This window comes from Sander lucioperca, chromosome 13 (genome assembly GCF_008315115.2).
Source record: "Sander lucioperca isolate FBNREF2018 chromosome 13, SLUC_FBN_1.2, whole genome shotgun sequence".
NCBI lineage: Eukaryota > Metazoa > Chordata > Actinopteri > Perciformes > Percidae > Sander > Sander lucioperca.
In genome coordinates this window covers 9,607,851-9,612,645 of record NC_050185.1, presented here as the reverse complement: position 1 = coordinate 9,612,645, position 4,795 = coordinate 9,607,851, and the positions used below count along the sequence as shown (strand labels likewise).

Below are 4,795 nucleotides of genomic sequence, written 5' to 3'. Positions count from 1 at the left end.
TTTTGAATGGGAATTCTAGGGCCACTTTTATGCTAGCCTCAAAATAGCTATTTTTAAAACACTAAGAAGGCTCGACACAACATGAAACTTTGCTCGAAGTATCACCAGGGGCTCTACACCTTAACGAAAGCATTGACAACATTGTTTATGTACACAGAGTTTACTAAAAAGAAAGGTTTTGAACAACTTACCGTAGCTGTTGTTCTTCCGGTCGCCGTCTATCGAGCCAGTCAAAAATAGTCGAGGGAGGAGAGTAAAGATGGAAAGCTCCAAAAGCTTAGTATCCATGGATAATTTGTTGTTTTGTCGTTAGTGAAAAACAATATTGACCTTGTAGTTGAAAAAGGAGTCTCATATAAGAATGACATTTCCTCCTATGGAGTCCGTTTATTAACTAAAAAGAAAGGTTTTGAGCAACTCACGTCAGCAGTTGTTTACGTTATCCGCCGTTTTCCCAGTCAAAAATAGGCGATCTCAGAATGCGAATAAACGGACTGCATAGGAGGAAATGTCGTTCTTATATGAGACTACTTTTTCAACTACAAGGTCAATATTGTTTTTCACTAACGACAAAACAACAAATTATCCGTGGATACTAAGCTTTTGGAGCTTTCCATCTTTACTCTCCTCCCTCGACTATTTTTGACTGGCTCGATAGACGGCGACCGGAAGAACAACAGCTACGGTAAGTTGTTCAAAACCTTTCTTTTTAGTAAACTCTGTGTACATAAACAATGTTGTCAATGCTTTCGTTAAGGTGTAGAGCCCCTGGTGATACTTCGAGCGAAGTTTCATGTTGTGTCGAGCCTTCTTAGTGTTTTAAAAATAGCTATTTTGAGGCTAGCATAAAAGTGCCCCTAGCACTCCCATTCAAAAGGCCATTTGACCGAAAAACGAAGATACGGTAAATCTTAAAAGTGACGCTTCCGTCCTAAATATGCTTTTAAACGAAAGTTTGACTCGGGTATATTTACAAAAAGACCCTAGGTTGCATTTTGGCGAGAGTTACGCTTTAATGTACAGCTATCATTCACGGGGCATAGTGTAACAAGTTATTGCAGTAATCATGACAATTACATGATGATGATGAGGTTGAGAAAGTACATGTCAAAGGTGACAAAGATCATAGATAAATGTAATAAGATACAAAGATAATGTTGCTTCTAAGTTTGCTTTATCGACCTATAATGTTTTATTGTTTAAACACTGAAAGGGAGAACGGGACGTCCGTAGATATTGAGGTAATTTGCTTCACAACAAAACATTCATGAGATATCCTGCATCCTCCAATGACAAAACATTTTTTTTTTTTTAATGATTGGCTGTCACACACTGTCCGTCTTTGTGTAGCCTATTTCACCTCAGGTTCAAACCGCAAGTGACTTGATCTGCTGAGCAACATTTTTGATAGAGAAGACCACATTTCCTCTTGAGATGATTATCTTTCCAATGTCACACTCACCAGTCTGCTCCTGTCAGCGTGATAGATGACCATGATATTGACTTGAGGTTAATTCAAAACCGCACTTCTGGGTTAGATGAAGGATCTGGATAAGAGCGCTGTTGATAAGAATGCAGTTGAAAAGAAAATTGTTGTGGGTTACATGCCCTGATGCCTCTCTATTGCAGCATTAGACTCTATACATTTCCCCATCTTTACTTTATACAGAAGAATTATAGGTAATAATAGCCTACCTAAAAGCCAAACAGCTAAATGTGAAAGCTTAACCTCACTGATATGTGTTTGGGTCTACGGTATACTGTGCAGGTCTGAGGGTTGCATTGAGTCCCCTGATTTACTGTCAGTTAGGAATGAACATTTGACTGTGGAGGTGAATATGCCTGAACATAAACTAATCTTTCCATAAATACAAGAGGATTTATCAGACAGGCTTTTGAATGCTTTTCATAACAACATCAATGAACATACAATTGTGCTGTTTGGCTTACATGAATGCAACACAAAATTATAACCAAAGCACCTGCGTATTTGGCTGATGTGTGCAATCCACTGAGACCCTCACACTGCTGGATGGTAGACTGAATTGAATAAATAGCTGCTGAACAGTGTTGCGGATCAATTCTCCTTTTGTTACACACATCATTACACAGAAGAAGATGCATTCATCAGTCATTGTGGACATTGTTTCCAATATAATAAAATTTAAAAAAAAAAATCAATTTTTGTAAACAACTATTCATTGGACGTTTGCACAAGTGATCTGGTCATGAAAAATGCACAGAGGGGTGTAAAATGGGAGACTTTACACAATGGCAGAGTTCCGGTGGACTGAATAATCTAAAATTTCTTTTGGTTTATATGTGTTTGTCTTTGCTATCTCCATAGTGGTGTTGGGTATTTTCCTGCCTTGGTGCCTATGCATGCTAAAGCTCCAACACCCCCACTGTATATACCTGAATAGGAATAAGCAGGTAGCAAAAAGAAATGGGCAAAAACCATTTCAATTTCACTGAGTGAAAGAGACAGGGGCTGGTTTTGCTGCAAGTGAACATAGACACTGTGGGATGCTTTTCTGCAGATTGTGAACCACGATGCAGGGATGTGTCCCTGTATTGCAACAACACACATTGTGATTCTCTACCTATTGCTGCAATTAGCTTGAGCTGTGATGCTTCATTCGGAAAACCATTAAAAATATTCAGTCCATGTATATGTACTGGACTACAAATTGTGACAAACCATAACAGCCCACTTTGCAATACAAAGTGTTGAAGAAGTGTTGCTATATTTAAGACAGACACTCTAGAAATGTTCAAAATACATTCTGATTTTTTTCAGAATTTACAGAACACTGCTTTACCAGTACAGCATTCAGAATAGTCTTCAACTTTCCACATATTAATTACAGTATGTAGTCCATGATGTCCCCAATGACAGAAAAATGACAGAATATTGGAAAATGACGAAAAACATTTTCTCGTTTTTTAGTAGTCTGAGAAAAGAAAATCTAAATGCTAAATTCACCATTTTCTAACGTCCTTGAGTGTGTGAGATGTCAGGCTTAATCTGTAAGAGTAAATTGTCTGAGTGCAGCCTTAGGACCCTGAGGATATTGGACCTAGGTTGCTGCAGAGGTAGCTTTGTGATTTGTATGCACCCCATCTGATAGCGTCTCCTGGATCACAGATGGATTATTTAGGCTTTTCCTTCGGCATAGGCTCATTCGTTTGATTTTTTTCTCATTCTTTTACAGGTCCGCATTGTATCTTCTTTTTTCTTTCTGTCTCTGCTGTTCACTTGGATGCCTCAAAAACACACACTGGCAGCGATTTGGCTTTACCAGAGAAAAATGGAGCAATAATGCTGGAGGAATAACCTGGAGGGGTAAGTTGTAAAGTTGTACTCTTTCATTGAGGCTTGGTTAGTATCTTTAGTAATGTCACTATTGCGAGTTCACATGTTTTTGGCATAGCTGGCTTCAGAGGGAATTGAATTATTTCCCTGCCCATTGATTCATACAGGAGCAGATGCTGTCCACGTGCTGTGGTGCTGAAAGTTATTAGTGGCTGATACAAATTTGTAGTGAATGTTATTTGTATTCAGATGATTGCATGTTGCCAAACAAACAATAATTGCTGAGTATATCTCCGATGTTTTAGCATTTCTCCTTCCATATATTTACTTTGACTGAAAGAAGAAAATTTCAAAGTCAAGTCTATTGTATAAAATGATCATATCATTTGTTTTACTGTACTTACGTAGGTTCCAACAAGCCAAAAAAAAATTTAAAGAATAAAAGCTCAGTCATCCATATTGCTGATTAATCAGAATGTAGTGGAATGGGATAGGATGGCATACATATACTGAATTACATACACGAAGACTGGATTACACATTTACTTTGAAAATAGGTAAAATACTAAACAATTTGCAAGGTCTTCAGCTTTCTCTATGTTCGCTGTTTTTGTTATTTTATTTTCTCTGGCTTCTGGTTCTAAAAATCCTTTAGTGGTTTTGAAAACCCCTAAAGGGATTAAGCTACGGCTGTGTACAAGTAACTATTGCTAAAATTACATTCAAGCAAATCCAAACTCATATCTTAAAGGATCACTTAATCTGGTGGATTTAGTTTATTTGGCTGTACTATCAACTCAAAAAAAATGTTGCCCTTAACTGGCTTTCCTGGCCAAAAAAGGGAAGGTATGAGGTTTTTATGGGAACAGTGTGGAGGTATGAATAGCATTAAAGTTGAGTGTTGTCAGATCATTCCCTATTAAACCCCTAATCTGTAAATGCCTTCAAGTGGGTCTGCGGGGTTTATCAAGGAGAGATAAACAATGGTTATCTGCAGTAGGCACCTTGCTGTTCTCATTTGGGTGGTCATCATCAATATTTCCTCCTTTCCTCTTAACACCTAAATTCTTTATTACATGTTTATACCACACCAAACATACTGTTTATTTTATTCATTATTTGCAAATGCAGCTAACGCCATGTTTAGTGGTCTAAGGTCTTTAATATGACATGACATCAGGGTCATTTATCATCTGGGGCCAAAGGTCACTGTCCCTTGTGGTTAGGCCATGGGATCATCCGTTACTTAGACTAGTTTTTCTCCTCCACAATGCCGACTCAGCTGACTATGACTTGTCACTATGAGCCCTGACAGGTGCCCCAGACATTGTCTCTTATACTTTTAATATCCTTTGTTTTGCTCTGATAGCTCCCGTAATGCATTGTAGTGGCAGTGATGAAAGCCTGTATGTGTCTCCCCATCCATTTCCCCAAAGACACAGTCAGCGATAACTGCCAGGTGTTGATAAGAACTCTTCA

General features: G+C 38.2%; 1 protein-coding gene across 1 annotated transcript in view; it reads left to right on the top strand.

Moving 5' to 3' along the window:
• The first annotated feature begins 3,179 nt into the window (after positions 1-3,179).
• LOC116064901 (roundabout homolog 1-like) overlaps positions 3,180-4,795 on the top strand; it is a 93,499-nt gene continuing 91,883 nt past the window's right edge. Inside the window, exon 1 of the mRNA XM_031320275.2 lies at positions 3,180-3,346. The gene's annotated coding sequence lies outside the window, so the exon portion shown is untranslated. The remainder of the gene's footprint in view (positions 3,347-4,795) is intronic.